The sequence below is a fragment of the Dasypus novemcinctus genome, unplaced genomic scaffold (genome assembly GCF_030445035.2).
Source record: "Dasypus novemcinctus isolate mDasNov1 unplaced genomic scaffold, mDasNov1.1.hap2 scaffold_124, whole genome shotgun sequence".
Lineage (NCBI taxonomy): Eukaryota > Metazoa > Chordata > Mammalia > Cingulata > Dasypodidae > Dasypus > Dasypus novemcinctus.
The window spans coordinates 143698-168061 of NW_026688150.1; the positions used below are offsets into that span (position 1 = coordinate 143698).

Sequence of the window (24364 nt, forward strand, 5' to 3'; positions counted from 1 at the left end):
GATGATATGTGTGTTTATAAATGTTTACATACGAATCATAAATTTCAACTAAAAAAAAAGTTTAAGAAATTTAGTACTTGGCCATTGCAGTTCCTTTCAAAATGCAATGCTGACTTGCAATGGTATTCTTGATGTGCCTTCACAATCCTGTTACTGCATTAGAACACAAAAATAGAATTTGTTCCCTTGGAGTTCACTGGTTGCCATAGAGATGGCATCAAAACGCATTCTACTTTCAGGTGAAGAAATGCACCATGGGTGCGGAAAAAGAAAACCCCATCCAATCCCGTTCATTTTATGTGCTTTAATAAAAAAGGGTGCACGTACCCAGAGGACGGCCCAGACAGGCGGCCTGCAGGTCCCCGGGCCTGGAAGGTCGCTCATTCTCGCAGCCTGGGCGCGGGAAGGCAGGGTACCGGCTGCGCAGGACCCCTGGCCCGCCCCGGGGCCAGCACAGCCCAGAGGCCAGCAGGGCTCCGGATGCAAGTGCTGCCGCGGGGCTGGCCTGTCCATTTCCACACTGGCCCCACTTAGTCCCAAGCCCCCCGGCTGGGCAGCATGGGTGGCGAGTACGATATGGCACAGGCCCCGGGTGCAGGGGCACACGGCCAGGCAGGGCCCCGTGGGACGGGGCGGGCGCGCAAAACGGCTGTCCTCGGTCCTGGGCCTGGAAGACCCCACGGAGGGCGGTGGCCAGGCCTGCTGGGGCACCCGCCCACCCGGGCACGCCCATCGCTGCCCCTCTGCCGATAAGCCTGACCTGGCGTGTGCGTGTCGGGAGACGGCTGTGGAGGGGAGGGCGGGCCGGGGACTGCAGGCCAGGCCGTGTGGCCATGCGCGGGCACCAGGGGCGCTCCGTGACCCCCGTGGCTGGGGCGTCCCCGTTTAGCTGAAACACCACGTTTCTCACTCGTTCACGTCCCACGTGGCCGCCGGGCAGGCCCCTGGTCCTGTCCCAGGGGTTTGCACTACAGTCCCGAGGTGCAGGTCAGGGACAGGCAGACAATGAAGGAGAACGGCCGCGCTCAGGACAAGGGGCGCGGGGGCTCCCGCAGCAGGGCCCGGAGCTCAGGGCCTTCTCGTGGCCGCCTGCGGGCACTCCTCCGCTGGAGGGTCTCACGCGTGAGCGACGCCACACAGTCCCCAGACACACAGCGCACGTGGCAAGGCCACCTCTACTGCCCCCTCCACAGAGCACGGGGCGGACCAGGTCTCTCTCACCCTCGGCGCGCACGTAACGCGACGGCTAGCTCAGCAAGCCGGCCCGCCCTGGCGCCCCCACACAGCAGGGCGAATGCCCGCTTCTCAGGTGGCCGCTGCCTGGACTTCCCAGTGAGGTCCCCAAAACGCCCCACCTCTGGTTGGCGAGAAGGCCAGAGACTGCACGTTCGACGAGCTGCTGGGGCCCAGGAGGGACCCCGGGGAGGAGGCTGCTTCTGGTACCCACCCTTGGGGCCTCTCGGCCTGTCCTGGGCCACGGGACAGGCCGCACGGCCAGCCAAGGAGGGAGCAGCTTCAGGGGCTTCTCTGAAAAGTCCAAACACCCCCAACCGGAAAGCGGCAGCTGGGGCCTTGGGTTCCCTAATTTCAAACCCGAGAGGCTTCTGGCAAAGGCAGGCCAGCAGCCCCGTGCTCGTTCCTGGGAACACGGGTACCCACTCTCCAGGCCGAGCCCCTGCGGAAGACCCGGCTCCCGCCAGGCCTGGGAGTGCTCTGCTGAGGCCAACAGCTCGAGGGCACCCACTGAGAACAGCGACAGCCAAACACCAACCAACAGCAAACGTACCTTTAACTCAAAACAAGGTGAGCACTCTCAGACGCCAGTTTAAAAACACCAGCTACAAGCGAACCTGAAGCTGCAGTTCAGACTTTTACTACAACAGCGGTTGTTCGGAGGGGCTCTGGGCACTGCCAGCCGCAGGGCACCCCACGCCCCAGGGGCAGGCTTATCTCGGCCCCCACGCGCTGGATCAGAAGTGGGCGAGCAGGGCGGGGGCGCAGTTGGAAGTGGGAGTGGGAAGTGACAGCTGGCGAGGCGATAGCAGACCAGGAGGCAGCCGCATCTGCTCAGGGAGCCTGAGCGTCAGGGCCACAGAGGGCGCCGGCCCAAGCCGCGCCATGCAGACCCCACCGGCTGCCATCTCCGGGGAAGACGCCCGGACATCAGCAAAGGGCCCCCGGCACCCGGAGGAGGTAAGGAACACCCATTTTTGCCCGGCTTTTCAAGGCAAAAATCCCGGAAGTTCATTTCAGAGACGTGTCCTCCTCCGACGGCACGCAAGGACGCAGCAGCACCCCACTTCCCAGATCTGGGCAGGGCCGCCACTCCCTGTTCTTGGACTGCCAGGCGGTGGGGGACAAACCCAGGAGCTGGCAGGCCCCAGGGTCCACAACCCGCCCAGCGTACCCTGTCTCTTCCCGAGATGCACGGCTTCTAGATTCGCCGCACTCGGCAGCTGGCCCAGGTGGGATCTGGGCGCATGTGCCAGTCTCTAGGAGGCAGCTGCTGCAGCATCTCAGAACCTTAAAACTAGTACGGATGGCCTGGCCCTCCCCCGGAATCTCCACAAAAAGGGTCTGGAGCGGGGCCTGAGCACAGAGCTTTCTGTCAGCTCCCCAGGTGGCTCCCACGTTCAAGCACAGCCGTGAACCACGGCACAACCAGGAACAGTCGGGAAACGGGGCGCCCTGCCAGCGGAGTTCACAACTGTCACAGCCCAGAGCTCAGGTGGAGTGCTCTCCTTCCCTTGCGCCCCTGTGGCTCTACATGGGCAGAGAAGCCGGCTGGCTCCGCGCACACCTGGCACACACCAGGCCCCCGCGGAGGCTCCGCCAGCAGGATGGAAACGCCCTCGCACTGAGCCGTGTCGCGGGCCCACTGGCTTCCTTGGCCGGCCTGAAGCTGCAGCCAGCACAGAACACAACCAAGAGGGGCGAGCTTGTCATCTGGGGGTGCGGGCGCCAGACAACCAGCCAGGAAATCCAAGACTGACTCCTCCGGGTGCAGAGACTTCCCTTCCCGCTGCTCCTGTGGAAAAGCCTTCCTCAGTCTGCCCAGGCGGCAGGAGGCTAGGACAGGGTCGCACTCCCGAAGTCCCCCTGGCCAGGCTGCCAGGGCCACTCCGCACCCTAGAAAGGCTGATCTAGGCGCCTGAGCTCCGGAGCCTGGCACCCGATAAGGGGAAGCAGCAGAGGTCAAGGGCAGGCTGTGCCAGCCGCAAGCTAAAGGCTGTCCAGAGAGCCAACAACGAGCGCACCCGCCTCCAAAAGGGAGGAGAGGCGGCTCTTCCTCAGAAGACGTGGGCTGGAATTCCCCCGGGCTCAGGGCTCCTGCTTCTAGGGACGTCCAAGGCAACCAGCGGCATGCGGGGGCTGTGGCTCGAGGCGCAGATGCGCAGGCTCGGCGGGGCCTGGCGCCCTTGGCACACTGCAAGGCCAAGGGGTGACCTGGTCTCTGTCCCCCGGCACTCCAGGTACCCGGCACGCGGTAGGAGCCACGGACCCCACGGCCTCCCCGCAGGCCACCCTTGTGCGCTGCTCACCCCTGCGGGCGCGTGGACTATCCCAACACTCGTTTCCTCTGGACAGACCAGACCCTCTGCCCGAAGCACGCTGCCCTCCATTGCCCCCTACCCCAGCCAAGCCCTCTCTCAGCTCCTCTACCTCGCCCCCGCCCACCTCAGTCTGCCTGGGAGCCCCCAGCACAGGGCCTGCCTCACCCCAACTCTGGGACTGCACTTGGTCCCCATTTTCCATGCTCCCGCAGACAGCGCTGAGTCGGGGCTGGGCAGGCTGAGAGCCCCAGGAGAGGCCTGACGACACCAGGCACCGGGTGGCACTGCCCACGGCCCGGGACGGAGAGCCCAGGGCCGGGGCGGGTGGTCTGCAGCCGAGCCGGGGGCCGCGTGGCCCCACAGTGTGCGAAGCCCACTAACCCCCGAACCTCCTGAGCGCTGCCTTCTGAAGCCCAGGGGCAGAGTTCCAAGGAGCACTGAAAATCTAGGGATGCAAAGAAAGACAAACCAACTTCCTCCCAATCCTCTGGACACCAGCTGGACAGAGGAGAGCTGATGGTCTATTTCACCTGGACAGGGTGTTCCCTGGACACCCCGCCCCACGGCCCCTCCAACAGGCTGGCTCTGATGGCCACGGCCCCCGGCTCCAAGCCTGCCCGTGGCCGTGGTGAGCCACTCTGGCAAATGCCCTTCTTCCCCCCAGATCTTGAGAACGTCTACCTGGCAGATGAACGCACGTAGAAACAGCTGACAGTGCTCAACAGAGAATAAGTGAAAAATACCCACTCCGCCCGCCCCCCCGGCACCGGAGGTCAGCGCAGAAAGGAAAGTGGTCCGGTCACCAGCTACGCGCTCACCTCCTTTACAAGACGCACCAGCACCTTCCCCCTTGGGCACCTTCGAGGCCAGGAAGGCCAGGGAGCCCGCTCTCCCGCGGCCAGCCTCGGAAGCCCTCCCAAAAGGCCACTTCTCGGACCAGAACCGTCTCCTGAGCTGCTTTTCTTTTCCTTTGCTGAGAAAGCACCAGGTGGAATATAACAGTTATCGCCTTCAAGCAGCAGCAGTGTACAAAAGAGACAGAGGAGAGCGTCCTGGGCCCCCGACTCGGCCCTCACACAGCCGCGGGGGCTCCCGCCTTTCAGGCTGTCTGCTCATCAAAGCCGGCAGGCGTGGTCCGTCCCTGCTTCCCGCGTTCCAGGGCCTGCCGGGGTGCAGAGGAACAGGGCTCAGGGCTCCTGGGGAGCATGCCGGCACTCCACCTGCTCTTGGACCTTCCTTGGTGAGGGGCTTGGGGTCTGGCAGGAGATGCCCCCTGCCTTGCTCACACAGGGGATTCAGAAGTGGGCCCCAGCCGGGAGCGCCCCATTTCCTCCGCGAGGCCAGCCTGCACACCAGGGGATGATGCAAGAGGCAGAAAGTAGCCAGCTCACTTGGGAGCTGAGGGCAAGGACGCAGCCCACACCCAAACACCCGGGACGCCCAGGGCTGGCTGCAGGGAGGAGGAGGCGCGGCCTGTGCGTCCCGGCCTCAGTGGAACCCCAAGTTCCACGACAGCTCCCAGGGTCCCCAGGGAGGGGCGTCACTGCCCACACAGGCAGCCCGAGGCTGACACTGGCTCGGCTGCGAACGACCGTCAAGAGAAGCCCCTCTGGCCCCCTGACCCCTGGGCGTGACCCAGCGTGGAGGCATCCCAGCAGGCCCAGCCGCTCACCGCCAACCCGGCCTGGCTACCGGGCGAGGGACACAGGTGCGGGCAGGAGCCACAGACACACACCTCGCCACGCGCCGCTGGCATCCCGGGCTGTGGTGGCCTGAACCCTGGCTAACCTGACCTGGGAGGAACTGGGATGGCTTTCAAGAAAAGCGCTGCAGCCCACCCCTTCTCCCTCGCCCCGAGGGGCCGGGCATGGGACGGGCATGGGAAGGCACTGCCACCCAGGTTCCCCAACACTTGTCAGCGACATCCACACGACAGCCATCTAACGTTCACAGGCAGAAAAGGAGCTCACCGGAGAGAAGGCCTCACCCACCGCACGTCAACGCTCACTCACGCCAACTCCTCAGGCCTGGAGGGCAAGCGGGCCCTCCCCGAGTCTCCATGCAGCCCAGGCTAGCAGCACCGGCGCCTGTGACACTGCGGGCGCGTCACAAGGTCACCGCCACGGCCCCACAAGCGCATGGCCAGGCGGACACCAGGTGTCCACGCACCCCACCGGCGTGGAAGCGGGCACTGCTTTCCACCTCCTCTGGAAGCTGATCACTACGCACAAAGGAGCAGAGGGACCCCCCTTCCAAAGCTCTTCTACAAAGACCCCTTCCCAAATTCTGAGTACGGGTGGACTACCTCCAGGAAAGGCACACAGTCCTGCAGGTGTGCTCACGCCGCACCGGGACCGACGCGGGGTCCCTGGGGAGGGGGGGTGGTTGGAGAGATACCTGCAGTTCACTCTGACTCCCCAGCAATAAAGGCCCCTGTCCCAGACGGAACCCCAATAACATGGACCAATGCAGAGAGGGGCTCGTGACGGGGACGCATTTCTGTGGTTTCTGGTGGCTGAGCGGGATGGGCCTCGTGTGCCCCCCAGGCCTCCGCTCCAGCCAGCCTCCCCGCAGCTCACCAACCCAAAGGCCCTCAGTGCCACTGTGTCTGACAACCTCCTGGGGAGCCCGTGTGAAAAAGCCAAGGGGTGCTGGGGGCAGCGTCGCCGACAGAGCGGAGGGGCGCGTGCACCCAACACGCACAGGGCGCGTACGCGAGCACGCACGAAGAACTCTCCACATGCTACGGTGAGGAAGAAAAGCAAAGCCCGATTTTAAATGCGGGCACAGGACTGGAACAGACGCTGCGCTGAGTCAGCGAGTTCCGAAAGACGCCCGCCGCCAGCGGCACTGGAGGGGCTCAGCAGTCTCCCTCGTGAGCCGGCCCCCGTACACGTCCACCCGGAGAGGGCAAGGCAGGCGAGACCCGCAGGCGTGCGTCCAGGGCAGCTTCGCTCCTCGTCTCGGGCACCAGGAGCGGCCTGTGCGTCCTTCACGGGGGAGCAGCGATGGCGCGGGGGTCCATTCCACACTGGCGCGCCCCTCGATCCCAGCAGGCGGCCGGCTCAGGAGGGGGGCGATGGGGGAAGCACCCTGAACCCACTTCGACCAGGGCAGCGTGGCTGCTTTACCGCACATGGATTCGCATTTGGGCCTTGCCCGCTCACCCACACGTAAAGGCGCAGCGGCCTGTGCCAGGGGCCACGGCACGTGGCTCAGCCCCAGTCGCTGGGGAAGGGCAGCCCTGACGCCTTCCCTTTCTGGAATGATCCCGCCCAGGGGCCGCTGCGCCTTCGCGCAGGGAGGAGCTGCTCCTGCCGAGCGGGCCCAGGCTGGCTTGGGACCGCGTGCCCGGGCGGCCGATCCTGTTGGAGCGCACTTGCGCGCAGAGTAGCACTGCCCGAGTCGTCGCCGTTCAAACGCTTTTCCTTCAGTACCTCCCAGAGGACCGTGGCCCCGTTGTTAAGTTTTGACTTGAAATCTAAAGCTCTGCCTAGCGTGGTTCACGGAGACCTGGCCACAGCGAGTAACCTGTCACCACGATATAAAAACCGCCTACCCAGCACGCGCTCCCGAGGGGAGCCCCGGGTCACTGGTGACCTGACTTCCCGCTCGGGACTGTGACCCGACAGGCCTCGTGTGCAGAGGCCACCGGTCACCCTGAACCGCGACGGGACGGCACTGCCTGTCACGCAGGACCCCAGCAAGCAGAAATGCCCCCAGCCATGCACGTCTGGGACGCTGCCAGCTTTTCAAGTGTGAACGTCTCACGGGGCCCGGGTGGCTTCTCACTGTCGGTCCCGCTCTGTGGAGAAGCCGGCAGGAGCCTCAGGACAGGGCCAGTGAGGCCTGCGGACAGGAGGGGCGGCAGGAGCCTGCATCTGAGCCCCGGCTGCCGCCTGCCCCTCAGTCCCCACCCTCCTCCAGGGGAGCAGCTCAGCCTCGCGGTCCCCCCTCCAGGGTCGCCATCCTTACCCGCACGTGGCCACACCGCGCCCCAGCCAGCCCGCCCGCCCCAGGGCCGTCTGTACACTGCTCACGATGCCAGCACCACTGCCGGCCTGCTGCCCGTCGGCAGGGGGACATGCCCACCTGTCGGCACCCACAGGCACAGGCCGCACCGCCTGAGGCTGCGTGTTCAGCAAGGGAGGCTGGGTCCCAACTCTGCCTCCCGACTGACCTGGGGACCAGGGAGCAGGCAAACATGTAGCTTCCAAATCGAGCTGGGCCCATGGGGGGGGGGGGGGGCCCTGCCTGGCAGCAAGGGACTCCCGAGTGACCCAAAGGTCACTTCAGAAGGCAGGAGACGTGGAATTCACTACGTGCCAGGCCGACTGCGTCCCTGCTGTGCCGGAGAGGCTGGCAGGCAGCACACCAGCGAGGAGTTGCCCAGTGGAGCACCCGCTTTCCCCAGCGTCCGTGTTCCCGGGGAACGCAGCTGGACTAGACCGACGGGCAGTCACTGGGATGCAGGGCGATCAGTCAGGTGGGCAGCCGGGAAAGCTGACGCTAGAAGGAAGTCTTCCCCTGAAGCCTGGACGGGCCGGGAGCCTGCAGCCCGAGGCTTCCCTGGGGAGGCAGGAGGCCGGGATAGGGCCAGCACAGCCAGTGCCCACTCACGTGTGCTCAAAATTTAGAAAGTGAATAAAAACCAAAGCAATCTGGAAGTTAGAGGGGGGGTGGTGTCCAGACATAGTAAAGCTCCAAGAGGCAGACAGGAGTGGCTGTGCGGTACAAGTGCGGGTGCAGGGCACTGCCCCCAGTACAGGCCCGGCGAGGCCACCTCCCGGCTGTGGAGGCAAAGACACTTTTGCGACCTCAAGGAGCCGGCGACTGGAGCTAAAAAGGGGCTCTGGACCACTTCACAGCCACGAGGACAGCTGTTACTAAAAACAAAAACAGGAAAGCAGCTGTGGCTCAAGCAACTGAGCTCCCCTCTACCATATGGAGGACCCGGGATTGATCCTGGGACCTCCTGGTAAAAAAAGAAAAAAGGGTCCCAGTCCTACCCGGAGGTGGTGCCGAGAGGCGGCAACGTCATGCGCCAAAAAGACGGCGATGCAACCAGATAGGAAAGAACAAACAAGGAAGCACAAACCAACGGAAGACCTCCCGTACTGGCGAGGCTGCGGAGAGCCGGAAGCCTCGGGCACTGCCGGCTGGTGGGGAGGGAGAACGGCGCAGGCGCTGCGGCAAGCAGCTGGCGGTTCCACGGCAAGTTAAGCCCAGAACCACCCTCTGCCCAGACAAGCCCACTCCTAGGAATGCACCCAGAAGAAGCGAAGCGGGGACTCCGAGAGACACAGTGTCCACGGCTTCATTCCCAGCAGCCACAAGGTGGAAGCCACCACCAGCGGGTGACGGAGAAGCGGAACGGGGCCCACCATCCAGCGGAACATCGGTCCACCACAAATAAGGACGGCGCCCGCCCACGCTCCAGCACAGGTGAGCCTCGAAGACTCAGCGCCGCGCGAGAGAAGACAGGCACAAGAGGACAAACGGCGTACGACTTTACACGTCCTTCTCAGAGCAAGAAAGTCCAGAGACTGCAGGGGCTGGGGAGGGGGCGGTTTGGGGACAGTTTCTGTTCGAGGGGATGGAAACATTCCGGTCATGGTGGTGGTGGCGATGGTGGCACAGCGCCGTGCGGATATTTCATTCACGTTTTTCCTCTGAGGTACTGGGGCCAGGGATCGAACCCGGGGCCTTGTATGTGGGAAGCCGGTGCTCAGCCACATCGGCTCCCTGAGTTGCTTTTATTTTGTTTGTTTTTAGGAGGCACCGGAGACTGGACCCAGGGCTTGCGTGTGGGCAGCAGGTGCTCAACCGCTCGAGCCCCCCCGCGCCCCCCACCTGTGTATATTAATGCCAGGAAACCGTGCCCTTACAAGGGCTAAAATAACCACTGGAGGGCGCGCACGCACACACGCGAGCACAGTTCCTTTAAAAGGGGGCGCCCAGGCCCAGTCCCTGGGCGGTGGGCAGGCCCGGGAGGCTCAGCGAGGCAGGCACTCCAGGCGCTCGGTGCCGCGCCCGGCACACCACAAAGGCTCAGCAAGCACCCACGGGGCAAGCGAATGCGCGCCCACTGCATGCAGCTGAGCGTGCGCCTCCCATCTGCGACACCTCCACCCGCAGCCCTGAGCTGGGCAGGCCAGGCACCCCTCCGGAACCCAGAGATGCAGACTGCAAAGACGTAATGCCAGGGTAACTGCCTGGGCCAGGAGGCTCCCTCGCCAGGTCCACCAGCTCCGGCTTGGTTCCAGATTGGAGGGACAACCCTCCGGCACAGAGGGTGAAGGAAGGAGCCCAGCCCTCGGCGGGCCTTGCTTCCCCGTCCCACCCTTGCTCTGACCCAACTCTCAGTCCAGCTGGAGTGGTACCGGTCGCCAGGGCAGACCGAGGACAGACACTTGTTTCCGCCTGTCTGGCTCCTCCCCAATGCCTAGTGCAAGGCAGACTCTCTCCACGACGGCTGTGTGAATGAAAATTAGCGTACTGGACTACTTATTAAGAAAGAGACCCCAGTACAAACGTATCTAACTCGGGGAAGTCCCAGTTCAGAAAAAATTGAAGAACTTCTGGAAAGATAAAGAATATCCGGATAAACAGAGGGAGACCATTTCCCTGGACAGGAAGGCTCAGTGCATCTGTCAATGTAAGCCCATCGACGGACATGACGCAGTTCCCACCGAAACCTCAGGAGAGCTTGTGGGTCTTCGTGAGCTGACACGTGCATGAGCGAGGGCCCCCGGCGGCGAGGGGCGAGCGGAGGGCCTGCCCGCCGACCCCCGCGGCAGCCGGGAGCCCAGGGGCCCAGCCCCCCCCCCCCGCCCCAGCAGCAGGCGCAGAAGGGGGGCCGCAGCGAGGGCCTGTCGTCACCCCACCCTCTCCGCTCCACATCATTTCCTGATGGTCTAAGGGCCGAAATCGCAGAAGTAAAACCTTGCAACTTCTACGAGAAAACAAGAGAATGTATACGACCTCGAAGCAGGGAAGAATAACAAAACGTGAAAAGCACCAACTGTAAAACAAACACTCATCAATTGACCTACATTAAAATTAATATCCTCTGTTCCCCAGAAAATACTGTGGAAAGTGAAAATAACGAAACAAACAAAGATGCAAACTAGGAAAACTAGGAGACATTTGCCATCTGTATTATTACTATTCAGAGACCTGGTGCCCAGACTCTAGAAAGAGCTCCTGAAAATCAAGTCCAGAAGAAAAGGGTTAGCAAAAGGAACAGGCCTTTTAAGAAAGGAAAAGAAAGGATGTGCAGCCTCATTATCCTGCACTTCCCTGGTGACACTACATCCAACAGGACTGGGGAAAACCAAGGCGGCGGCTGAGACCAAATGCTGGTGAAAGAGCGGCCTTTCCTGTGGCTGGTGGAGGGAAACTCAGGGAACCGTTCCTGGGAGCCATTTGGGAGGACGGCCCCCCACGGGCGCAGGGTCCCGTGTCCTGGAGGCAGGGAGAAGGGCACACGGCGAGGGGGCGGGTGGTGCCTCCCCAGCCCCCCAGGGAGAGCGGCGTCAACAGTGGCGCTTCGGGCCTGCACGCTGGCACCTTGGAGGGCCCTCATGGCAGGAAGTGGCAGAGGCCAGTGTGGGGTCAAAAGCTCAGGGCCGAGCACTGGAGACCAACTCCAAAAGGGAGGCTGAACCCAGAACTCAGGACGGGCGAGGAAACAAGCTCAAGGAGGCAGAGCGAGAGAGCCAGCTGTGCCACAGCAGGCAGCCTTCACTGCACCACGAGGCCCTCAGCACGAACGCGGCTCACAGGCCTTGGGGCGCACCCGGCCCCCCGCGCCAGCATCTCGGCGGCCACCCCAGGGCTCCAACTGGGGAGCACGTGCCGTTCTCCACAGCCCTGGCTGACTGCCTGAGTGGATGCCTCCCGGGGACAGAGAAGGCCTCGGCTGGCAGGACACGCGATGCCGAGGGCCGTCTCGTTCCCTGCTGGGACCACAGCGCACCAGTGGGAGCTGAAGGGTGAGGAAGAGCAGCTTCGAAACCTGCGCAGGGAGCAGGTGGGCTCACGCGGTTGAACACCCGCTTCCCACTCGGGAGGTCTCAGGTTTGGTGCCCCGTGCCTCCTAAAAACAACAACAAGCAAACAAACAAATTAAAAACCCAATTCAGGGGAGCTGACGTGGCTCAGTGGCTGAGCGCCGGCTTCCCGCATACGAGGTCCCTGGTTCAACCTGGCCCTGGAACCTCCAAACAAACCAAAAACGAAACCAAGCCCCTGCGCAGCCCTCAAGGACCCGAGCCGCCCGGCGCCAGGCCCAGGGAGGAGGCTGGGGTTCCCAGCCCGCGCCTCGACACGGTGCTGCCTAGAAAGAGCGAGTGACCCTCAGTGCCGGGCGCGGACTTCTGACCTCCAGCCGGCTTCTGACCGCACCGAGGTCACAGCCGCACACAGGCCACCTCGCACCTGGCGTGACCTGCGACAAGGCCCACCTGAGTGCGAGTGTCTTCCAAGAACACCGAGAACACACAACTCCTTACGCCGCAACTGCTGCTCAGCAGGCAGCTCGGCGGGGGGGGACGGGGGGGGGGGGGGACGGGGACAGGCGAGAGGCAGGGCAGTCGACGCGACTCCGGCCAGCCACGAGGAGCTCCCACTGCGGCCTCACGGCAGTAACAAGCACGGCGGACGCCTGAGCCGAGGACCCTCGTCCACTGCGGCTGGGAGCGGACGCAAAACAGTGCAGCCACCTCAGCAAGAGGTAAACAGAGCCACCACACGACCAGAGACACCCAGCAGCGTGAAGAGGCAGGCCCTGCACGTGGCCAGCACCCAGCGTCGCTCCCCGCAGCGGACAAGAGGGGGACAGCCCCAAACAGCCTCCACCGGGCAACAGGTGGCCCTGATCACTAGGATGCAGCCGGATTTCCTCAGAACGGGAAAAGTCCACGATGCTTCCTTTCTGGGGTGCGAGTTCCAGTGGCTTAGAGAAGGAGGCCCGTGCCACCCAAGAAGCTGTGCACAGGGGGGTGACGCAACCCAGAGCCCACTGCCTCCACAGCTGCTCCTGCGCTGGAAGGGCCCTTCCCACGCCGAGCACTTCCCACACTCTGCAGCGCTGGTCAGGCGTGGCGGCGACGCAGGGAGAAGCACTAAGCGACACTGGTCCTGGGAGCCTTCCCGGGCGTGGACCGGCTGAAACCACCACACAACTCCAGCTGCTAAGTCGCGGGCTTGCCTGGAGGCGGCCCCACTGCTGGCGTGCTGTGTGCTGCCACCACCCCCCCCCACCTGCTTCCACTCCCCAGGCCTGTGGTCTAGCCTGCGCTCAGAGCGAGGCCAGCAGGCAGCCGCAGGCGCACGGGCGAGTGCGCTGGAAACAACCAGCCAGCTGCAACACCAAGGATGCCAAGGGGCAGGCCTCAGGCCGACTTTAAAGCAGCCCCACCTTGCGGGGCATCCACGCGAGCTGGACAGCCGTGGGACCTGAGCGCCGTGGCCCTCGCTCGGGGCAGCTTCGGGCGCAGCCGCTGTGGGCGCTGGAAGGCCTGGCTGCTAACGACTGAGGTCCCGAGGGCAGGAGCCACACTCCAGACTCTCAGCCTCCGAGGACCTCAGGGGCCGCCGCACTCCGCGGACCCTTCCCAAAGACACGTGGCCCAATGGGCCTGCCCCTGCGCAAAGGCTCGGCCCACAGGGGCATGGCGCGGAGGATGTGAAAGCTGTCAGATACAGCGGATCCAGGGGGTGGGGAGGATCCAGGGGGTGGGGAAGGCCCAGCCCCGGCACGGCAGGGTGAAGGCTGGAGAGCGCGGGCTCACCTGGGGAACTGCCTGCTCCAGGACCGCTGATCTGCAAGGAAAAGCGCCCCCCCAGGCTCGCTCTGCCCTTGAGTGGGCTGCCCGTCCTGCTGCACCCTCAGTGCGCCCGGGGTCCCACCAGGCCTTAGAGATGGGGCAGGTCACTGTAAGGCCCAAACTGGACCCTGGGTTCGATCCCAGGCACCCCATTTGAAAGGGAAGCAATCACGTTGTAGCGACTTCATTACTCTTTGTGCATTGTCAGGCTGGTTTTCAGACAGTTCTGTCGGGCCTGGAGCATGCTGCACCACTCCTACCACCGTTTTCTCTTGCCTCGATTTTGCTCAAAGCCACTCGGAACCAAACCCATACCCAATGAGACCATTTGTGATTGTATGAAGTCAGAGGAAACTTCTACAGTAAAATGAAAACCTGCTCTTCAATTACCGCCCTGCCTGGCCCGGGGCTTGCTGCCCGTCACGGAGGCGGCGGGGGCCTGTCCACAGTGGCCACGAAGCACGGAGAGGCGACCTGGCCAAACCAGCACAGCCCACCGTGAATGCCTTGGAGGGAGACCTTCAAATGGGAGCCCGGTGAGGCACGAGCACCCACGAGCACAGCCAGGCACCCGCCACAGCAAGCTGGAGGTCTCCGCCAGCTCACCTACTTCCCAAACCTCAGGATTGCACGGACATCCACTGGGGCAGAACGAAAGCAAAGCTCGATCCAAGTCGCACGCGCGGTGAGCAGTGGAAACCTCCAGCTGAGGTCACCTGACGGCGCCGTGCTGCGCGTGTGTGTGTCGCCCCAAGACTCCTCAGGCGACAGAGGGGCCCAGACCCTGTACACGGGGCTGCCGTCGCCACGCAGCTCATGGGGGGCTTTCTGAGGACTCAGGGCAGCCGGGCACGCGCACGGAGGCCCCTCTCGGACAGCAGCTGCCACCGCGCTCGCTGGCACGAAGTGCTGCACACACCTAGTCTCAGGGAGGGCCGGTGGCTCCGGGCAGGGCTGAGGGGACACGGAATGCAAGCGACCAAGGGTTCCGGTGGCTCCAGGGCAGGCATGCGGTGCGGGATGGAGAAAGGCAGGGGGCAGGTCAAGTGAGGACCCAGGATCGAGGGTGAACACGGCTGGGCCCTGAGCCACGGGGAGGGCGTCTGGAGGCACGCAGAGCACCGCCCAGGAAGGACGCAGACAGGCGAGCTGCAGGCCCCGGCACAGGAGCCACCACCAGCCCGCCACCAAGGCCCCTGGACTCACGAGCGACCGACCTGATGTCACACACAGGGAGAGGGCCTTACTTCCGGGCAGCGTCTCTGTCAAAAGGAAAACACACGCACACACCACCTTATCACGCAACAGCTTTCTGTTAACAAAAGCCCCCCGGGGAAGTGGACGTGGCTCAGCTCAACGGACAGAGCGTCCGTCTACCACGTGGGAGGTCCAGGGTTGGAACCTAGGGCCTCCCGACCCGTGTGGTGAGCTGGCCCACGTGCAGTGCCGATGCGCGCAAGGAGTGCTGCGCCGCATAGAGGAGCCCCACATGCAAGGAATGCGCCCTGCATTGAGCTGCCCTGCACGAAAAAGCGCAGCCCGCCCAGGAGTGGCACCGCATACGTGGAGAGCTGACGCAGCAAGATGACACAACAAAGAGAGACAGATTCCCGGTGTCACCGAGAATGCAAGAGGACCCAGAAGAACACACAGCCCATGGACACGAGAGCAGACAATGGGGCAAGGGGGAAATAAAATCTTTAAAAAAAAAAAAAGGTCCTCTGCAGCCAAATCATCTTCATGAAGACCACAAACGCAAACTGCCTAGACACCGACGGCATCTCTCTAAAGCTCATGCACATGATCTTATGTGTTTCTCTCTTCTGCGGAAAAGGAAAGGGCAAAGGGGAAACTGCTGAAGCCACAAGAGTCATGCCTGTGCAGTAAGATGCAATTCAGCGGCGCGGAGGACGGCAGCCATTCGCACTGATGCCGAGCGCGAGTTTAGTCTTCGAAGCTTGGAGGAGAGGGAGAGGAGCGGCTGCACTGGGCGCTCTTCTCAGAAGGCAGGAGGCCCTTTTCCCTCCCCGGACTCACCTCTGGCCCAGCTGCCGAAGCAGCATTCAGTCAAGTTTGCAGCGGTGCAGCTCCTATTCCTGCCATCACACGGGGGTGTGGAGAGGGGGTGGCACCGAGCAAACGCCTGGGGGGACTGCCCGTTTTCCTGAGCCACGGGAAGGACCGCAGCCGTAAGCCTTCCATGTCCACCTGCACCGCCACCGCGGAGCGGCCAGGCCGGCGGGGAGCCCCCCCAGACCCAGGCAACAGCTTTACAAACGCAGCCACTCGGGCAAAGGAGCCCCAGAACAAAGACGGTTCTGCCGGCAGCGCCTGCGGCAGGCTGGCACCAGCGCTGACACCCAGGCCCCTGGTGACACTGGGGCAGGCCCGGGAGGGCTTTCACGAGGACAAACCAGAGTGGGTCGTTCGCCAGGGCAACTCTCAATGTCCGCAAGAGCAGGAGGCGGGCCCAAGTCTTCAAACCCGCCAAGAGGCTTTAATTACCCTAAAACAAACCCATCCTCGTCAAAGTCAAACCCGGAACCTCACTGTGGTTTCCTGCTCCTCAGACGGGCTTCTGGGTTCTGAGGATCCCCCAGCTGTCCAGTGTCCGGGCAGACCCGCAGCCTCCAGCTCTCTCAGAGGCACCCCCAACTCCCCTCGGGCACCCCACCCTGCCGGGCCGACAGTGGGAGCCCTGGTGCCGCGGAGCCGGACGCTGCTCCTGCTGATGCAAGCCAGAGGGGACTTTCCGAGGAATACCGAGCAGCAGACTTAAAGGAACTGAAGTTCAGAAAGAGCGAAGAGCAAAATCGCACCTGCGGACGGTGCAGCACGGACAGAAGGTGACAGCCTTCTATGGAACCCTCCCTGTTACAATTCCACGCGCTCAAACGTCTACTCCAACGCTCCCCTGGCCTCTTACCCGAGCCTTTCCCGGGGTTCCCTTTTCAATCCAACCTCACCCCAGCACCTGTGCCCTCCCGCCCACTCAGGAGGCGCTTCTTCCCAGGGACCCCCAAACCCCCACTGCCCTGTCATTCATTTCCCCCTCCACCGGAGGATCTGGGACGTACACATCCTAAACCAACTTCACTGGACTCACGCCATCCTCTTACTCTAAACGGCTCTCACTTAGCTGCAGTGTACCATGTAGTGTGGCAAATCAGTTTCTCCTTCAGTGACCCAAAATCTCTTGCTTCAAGTTGGGGGAGTGGGGGTTCCCTCTAGTCCTAGTATAAGAGGCTTTGTTCGACAAAGTTCCCACCCGATACTCCTCGCACCAACGAGCAAGACGCTGCAGGAGCTAGTCTTGGAATGAGCCAGTGCAGGGGCAGAGAGAGGACAAAGGTGGCAAGTGGGAGTAGGCAGGCATTCTCATCCTGCCACCACCAGAGTCCTCTGCCCTTATCTGCGGGTGCCAGCAGGGAGACCGACCTTTGTCCCCGAGGTGAGGACAGGAGAGAGAACAAGCGCCAAAGGGACTGCCTGAGACCCCGGATCCAGCTGTGCCTGAGCCCCACTCCAGAGGTCTACGTTAAACCAGACGATTAAGTTCCCCTTTGCGTTAACTAGTTTCGTGTTTATTGTTTATACTTGAGAAGGCCCTACTACCAGTCGTTTCCTAAAAGAAAGACTATCTTAAAGTATGTGGGAAAGACAGCGAGAATGAAGGATAAGCAGCTTGCCTTGCGCACACACGGAATCATACGCTGCCCACTGCAAACCACTGCCCTGGCCTTCACTGCACCTCACCAGTCCCCCAGCTCACCCCTGCAGAGTGATGAAGGTCAGTGGCTGCTAGAAAGCACAGCCCCCTGGGGTATCTAATGAAGAACCAGCACGCAAAATGCTCCCCTCCCCCAAAAACAGAGGTACCTCTAATAATCGCTTAGTAGCACCTACAACGTTATTTACACTTTTCTGACCACAAATCCCAGGAAGAAACATTTTACAACATACACAACTCACACGTAAAATGAAAACAGAAGTTTTATGAACAGCCCTTCAAGCGCGTGCCACTCTTGGATACGCGCCCCCAACACTGACTGCCACCCACTAATTCATTTTGTGGCCCATGGTTTGAAAATAACCCAGAGAAAAAGAATTACTTTTGCGCTCAACTCAGATTCTGGGCCGAGCTCTCTGGAGCCCACAGCCTGCCCACAGTTTCCACACAAGAAACTGAGGCGAGCGGTTGCGCAGCTAGTCAATGGCAGGTCTGGGCGTGTCGCCACCACGGCCTGGCGGGTCCCACACGCTGTGTCTTTGGAGGCGTCTGCACTTCACGTAGTTTCAGCCCTTACAGTAGCCATCTGCTCCCACGGGATGTGTGTTTCCTTGAGTGGTGTGGAAAACCTTTCAAGAATGAAATCCCTGAATTTATTCCACCCTCTTTCTTTTACACACTCATCTTTTAAACAAAACAACCTGGAAGGTTAATCTGCCCCCAGGCATGTGTTTTACAGCCTGGGGTGGGACTGCAGGACACCAATGCGCAAGGACCCGCAAGGACGCAGGAATGGCCAACGTGTGTGTCTGGAAACTACAGAGCCAAGTCCAACACCTGCCCTTCGGCCCTAGCCCCACAGCGGCCCAGGCTCCGTGGAGACTCAGGCCCGGGAAGGTGACCCCACTCACAGGGAAGGGCCAGCGGCTTCTCGCAGGCCTGCAGGCAGAGCGAGGCGCAGCCAGGCGGCAACCCCCGCTCTGAAAAGGGACAGGCCCACCAGGTCCCACCGAAGGCCCACCCCTCGATCCTGGGGCATACTGACCCATCTTTACAAATGGGGACACTGAAGCTCTGGGAGAGATCAAAGCCAGAAGGGGCAGGGATGGGGCCGGCCGCCCTGCAGCAGACCCCACAGCTCTGCCCGCGCCGGCACGCGGCTCCACCCAAGCTAGTTCCCGAAACCTCCCGAGTCCCGGCAGAACAGGCAAGGAAAGATCACAGGATAGCCTACATTGTCGGAAGCCTTTATCTGTAAAAATGCCACAGATCAAGAAGAACCAACCGCAAACCCCTTCCAGGACTCTTAATCTGAGGTTAAGCGCTCAGCCTATCTGAAAGAAATCCGTGCTCCCACTGTACTGAACAGACAGAAGGCACCTGGTGCAAACTCCATCCCCATCTCACCGCCCCACTTAACCTGGTCACCAGCCCTTCTCCGCCAAAAGGCCACAAGTCCACAGGGGGACCCTGATGCGGCTGTGGCCAGCCAGCTGCCTGCTTCACCCCACGAAGCCTCCCAGGGAGACCTGGACGTGGGGCACAAACCCTTCTGGCGACCAGAAGTCCACACCCAAGCACGCTCCACCACGGACCCTGCCCCAGGAGGGTGGAGGGTGTGCAGCCTACGCTCGGGCAAAGACTTCCGTCCTTCTCACGGCCTCTGGTCAGGTGCCCAGATTTAAAAAGAGCTGCAGACCCCGGGGGCCACCGTTCCCGGGAGCATCCCCCACCCGCTGCAGCAAACAACCCAGGGTGGACACCCCCGGGGAAGTTGGCGCTTCCACTCGGCCTGTGGCCACCCCTCAACCCCAGTGTCACGTACACACCATCACAGCCCCCGCTAACCCTTCCTGCCCCACCAGCCCCCACTTGCAGCTCCCTGGCAGGAAGCAGGGGACCAGGGCTCTGCAAGGTCGCTGGCCCAACCTGGCGGCGCACCTGGGAACCGCCGCGCGGGCCGCTGGGCCTCCGCCCGCTTCCACCCGCTTCCCGGGGCAAGGAGCACGTGGCCCACGGCGGGCGGGCAGCGCCTGCGTCCACCCTCGCCTGAGCCGGGCAGGTCTGGGCGCCAGAAGCTGCCGGAAGCCCCCACCCTCACGTTCCCAGGGCATTCCGGGCGCGGTCTCGGCAAAGAAAGTCCCGCTCGGGCCGCGGAGGGCAGAGCGCGCAGCAGGCCCTGCTGCTTCAAGATCCCTGCACGGGCACACGGGCACGGCGCGGACGCTTTCCAAGAAACCTCACCCTCAGGAGCAAGGCACCATCGAGGCCCGCCTGCAGGAACGGACACTCAAGCACGCTTTACAAGAGCATGGGGATCAGGTTTTCAAAAACACATGCCCCTTCATCTAGCAATCCCCTTTCTAGGTATTTAAAACAAACTCAAAGGTCACGTCCGGTACTAAAAAGAAAGCTGAAAACCTAACGAGGGACTGCAGAGCGTAACAGAACTGCATGTGAAGTGTGAACATGGGTAAAACTGCACATTAAGATGATTATTCTCTGAAGCTGAAAAAATGTACGTTAATACGTCAGAACTTTAATATCAGACTAAAAATAACATGCTAAGGGAAAGAAACTAGACAAAAAGCACGACATGTTGTGTGACTCCGTTTATATAAAATATAAACATAGAGCAATGTATAAAGATAAAATTAGGTCAGTGGTTATGTAGGGCTGGGGAAGGCATGCTGAGAGGTGTGGGGTTTTTCTTTTTGGAGTAATGAAATTGTTCTAAAATTTTTTGTGGTAATGAACGCACAACACTGTAACCATACTGTAAGTTACTGATTATACACTTTGGGTAGATCGTATGGTATGTGAATACATCTTGATAATCCTGCTTAATAAATAAATAATTGTACAAGAACAGCCAGAAGTAGCAGTTATGTACAGCAGGGAAAGAGAGAGAGACTGAGAAATGACCAATTTCCTCCTCTGTTTTCTGCTTATTATTATTTAAATAACAAAAATTCTCTAATAATGACTGAGATGATGAAAGTACGACTATGTGATTATATCAAATACTGCTGTTAAAACACTTTGGGGGAAAAAAAAAAGAATTCAATGTTTTAAAAGAGCGGGGGGAAAACCTGCAAACGTCCAAATAAATTATGGTTATGTTCATATGATAGAACATTAGGCAGCCATTTAAAGTAGAGCGTTTTAGAAACTGCAACAACGTAACACTTAAAAAAACAAAATTTTAAAATAAAATTTAAAGAGTACAACCCAACCTTGTTACTTGTGTGAAGGTAAAAAACGTGGAGAAATAAAAATGGGATTAAGAGTTTTTAACGCTTAGTGTCTTTTAAATTTTTTACTGTGATAGTACAGCATTAACGTTTTCCATTGTAATGTCTTTCCATTGTTCTGTATTTTCTAAATTTTTCAAAATGACCACCAACTACTTTTATTTAAAAAGCACATCCTTACAATCCCCGTTTCAAGTGATGGGGACCAACCAGTGCTGCTCCCTTTGGGGACAGAAGGGGACAGATGGCTGCCTCGCCCTGACCCCAGCACTGCACTCTCCACCTCCGTCCTCAGCAGGGAGCGCACCCGCGACATGCCATGACACACGGAGGTCATTCAAGAGTCCTGAAGGCTGACTGGCCTAGGAATGAAGAGCACTAGGTGCTCTCAAAACCACCCTTTCCGCGAACGGCAGCGCAACCTTGGGGGGCATCTCTCAGACGGTTTTCTCTCTAATCAGCACCACGGCTTATTCTGTAGGCTCGTACAACTTTTAAAAGCCAGCAGGGAGCAGATCACGCCAACTGCGTGACCGCCTGCCGCAGCACTTCCTCCTTCTGAGGGGCTGTTTCGCACACCACTGGCCTTTTCTTTTAAGCCCTCTGTGAAAGGACTTGAAAAATCTGGGTAAAGTCACAGAGCCTCCTCAAAGGATTGGACACAGCTACCCTACGACCCAGCAATGCCATCCAAGAGAAACGTAAACGCTCGTCCACGCTGGTCCACACAGCAAAAACGTGGACGCAACCCCACGTCCATCAGCGGACGCGTGTCTACCCACGCAGGGAGCAGTACGCAGCCCTGAAAAGGAATGGTGTGCTGGGACACGCCGCCACACAGACCGACCCTGACGACGCGAGGCCCAGGGAAGGCAGCCGAGCACACGAGCCCGCAGGTCGCGCGACTGCACTGGCGGGAGACCTCCCGAAGAGTCCCTCTACAGAGACAGGGCGCAGAGCAGAGGGCTGCCGCGCTGGCGGGTGGGACGCGGCTGTGATGGAGAAACACCTGCTAATGGTTTCTTCTCTGGGATGGTAACAACGGTCTAAAATTGATTGCGACAACAGCTGCACAACCCTGAGGATATACCAAACACCGCTGTACTGCACACTGTAAATGGATGAATTGTGGACTGCTTCTCGACGAAGCTGCTATAAAAAACTTTTTAAAAGTCACGTTTGAGAAGATATTACAACAGTGTGATGCCCAAAGTATACGTAGCGGGTGCTGGACAAATGTTTGGGGAAAGAATCCATTAATCCATACCAAAAGAACAGTTTCTGTCTGTACAGGTAACGACTGCTGGGGCGGACTGGGTGATCTCACACACAGGAAATCAAAATATTCAAAGAATGTGCTCACTGCTTTAAAAAAAAAAAAAAAAGGCCACATTCTGATTGACAACGCAAGCTCCGCATTAAGGAGTGCTACCCACACTTGTGTTACACACATCATTTCCCTCTTAAAAATATAGGTTTGGTTTGAAACATCGCTCAAACCCGCTCGCCACATTTCAAAGGGGAGCTGTGCCAGAAGCCACTGCACGCCATGCTGCTTGGACTGTGATCAAGATGACTGAGTTTCTAGGGACCTCAGGGTTACCTTGCAGGTCATCAGTGACCAACTGAGCGCACTGCCAACAAAATTTTATTGAGGAGGAGACTTTGCACGTGGGATTGTGGACTTGGAATTCTTGCGCATATGTACACACACACACAGCCAAATTCTTGCTCAATTATTTCTCCAGTTTATTCATTCAACAAATATTTAAGGTGCTCTTCTAGGCATCGAGAATACAACAGATAATAGAATAAAACCAAACCAACCAACCCTGCCCTTTTGGAACTTACATTGAGGGAAAGCGAAACAAAACAAAACAAAAACCCACTAATAGTTAAAAGAAATTTTATTTTTACAAATGCATGTCTTATTATCAAGTATGTTACTGTCAGTCTATCTTCTAGGTGAAATGTCAGCATTAGCAAGGAATCCCCACAATTCCCACCTTGCAAATTACCAGTCTTTTCTACAAAGATTTGGAAATTAGTAACAGCAGCCCATGACAAGCTTCCCTTTCCCTTCTACAGCTTTGTAAGAGACGTAAAAACAAACACAGTCTACTTCAAAAGTTTATTCAAAACCAGAAATCTGCACACTTTACATCCATAGCATCCTGACACATGAGGACAGTGGGTTGTTAGAAGACTTAATAGCCCGGAATCGTCAAGTCCCTGAAATGCCAAACGGTTTCTTGCTTTGATGAAACAACAAGAACTCTCCCATCTCCCGCTAGAAGCTGGGACTCCCAAGTCATTCAATAACCAGAATTGTGTAAGATGAAAATATTGCATCCCACCCCATCCCCACACACCCCCCAAAAGCACAAGTGCGATTTGGTACAAAGATCACGACTGCCTCAAAAAGGTAAGTTTTGGAAGCAAAGTCTAAATTCCTTTGAACAATTCAATAATTTAGTGAAAATTTTACTAAATGGCCAATGGTTCCCTCGCCACTCTTAATTTTGCTTTTTCTCTCCATCTTCCAAACTAGGGAAGCTACAGATACTGGCGCTCCACAACAGCCAAACTATCCTAAGAGACAGCCGTTCTAACTGTCATCTGTAGGGAAAGTTCCTTATCGTCAACAATCCTGCTGTGGTTGAATTTTCGCTAGAGACTGTCGAAGTGGGCGAATCTTTCACTTACGAGGCTACCAAAGCCAACTTGAAGGAGTACTTTACTCCCCACCTTGGGCCCTTACATACTGTGTTTCTTTCGAGGTAAAGGGCATGGCAGGGAGCAGGAGAAGCTGCATTTTGTGGCATATCAGGCTCCCCGCCTCCTTTGGTCAGTGGAACCCATCAAGGTTGATCTTTCCCCGGGTGACGGTTTCGGGGAGGGGCTGGCTATCAGCAATGCCTGGGTGAGAAGGTAAAATGCCCATCCGAACTAAACCAAAAGCCACGTTTTAGTTAAAATCCCGGCAAGGTCAGAAAACAGGCCGCACCATCCAAAACCTCCGGGGACCTGAAGACACGTTTGCCAGTCCTTTGGAGCGTGCCTTCCTTTACGCCTTCCAACAAGGACCACAAATCCCGAGGACTACCGACTTGGGGAAACCTGACAGCTCCATTCAGAAAAACCTCGCGACCACAATTACAGCCGAGCCCCGCTGGCTCAGAGGGCGACACCGCGACTTGGTGTTTTGGTTTTGTTTTTTTGTTTTTTTTTTTTTTTTGGGAAGGACGGACTTGGGAGAGTGTCCCGAACGTCGGAAACAGCCACTGCAATTCTCGGGGAGGCAGCAGACTCCGAGAGGTCACTTCTTGCACCCGACACACGCATTTAAAAAAATAAAAATAAAAAAGCGAATAGGAAAAGAAAGCACCAACACACACACAAAAAACGGACCCAGGCACCCCCCCTTCACCGGCTGCACGACCCCCACAGGGGCGGTGGGGTGGGGGACTCGATAAACACACACTCGGGGACACAAAGCGCGGCCCCGGCCGCAGGCGAGGTCAGCCCCCGGCCCCCCGGCGGAAGCGGCCGCCCCGTCTACACCGCCGGCCGCGCGGGATTCCCCCGGGCCGGGCCCCCGGCGCGTCTCGGCGCGGTGAAGTCGCGCTATTTCCGTGCGCGACGGCAGGGAGGGTGGGGGCTCGCTTATTTCGCTGAATCACAACTCTTCCCCCCCCCCACCCCGCAACCTGCCATCCCCGCACCCCCCCCAACACCGCACAGCGGCGAGGCCCGGGGTGGGGGGGGCCGGGGAGCACGGGCGGGCAGGACAAAGCGCCCGGCGCGGGGCTGCGGGGCCGGGGGAGGGCCTGGCGCGCCCCCCCCCACCCCGTCCCCGCCCGCCACCCCGGGCCCGGCCCGCGCCCCACGCCCGGCCGGGGCCCCCGCGCGCGGCCGCCACGCCGGGGCCGGCACTCACCGGGGCCCCGGGCCCGCGGCGCCGCTTCCTCCTCCTCCTCCTGGACAAAATGG

At 59.8% G+C, this 24364-nt stretch overlaps 1 protein-coding gene across 1 annotated transcript in view; it reads right to left on the reverse strand.

Annotated features, from left to right (window-relative positions):
• The window catches only part of BRD4 (bromodomain containing 4), a 64088-nt gene extending 39730 nt beyond the window's left edge, over window positions 1-24358 (reverse strand). The window contains 1 exon segment of the mRNA XM_071213589.1: window positions 24312-24358. The gene's annotated coding sequence lies outside the window, so the exon portion shown is untranslated.
• Between the last annotated feature and the right edge of the window lie 6 nt (window positions 24359-24364).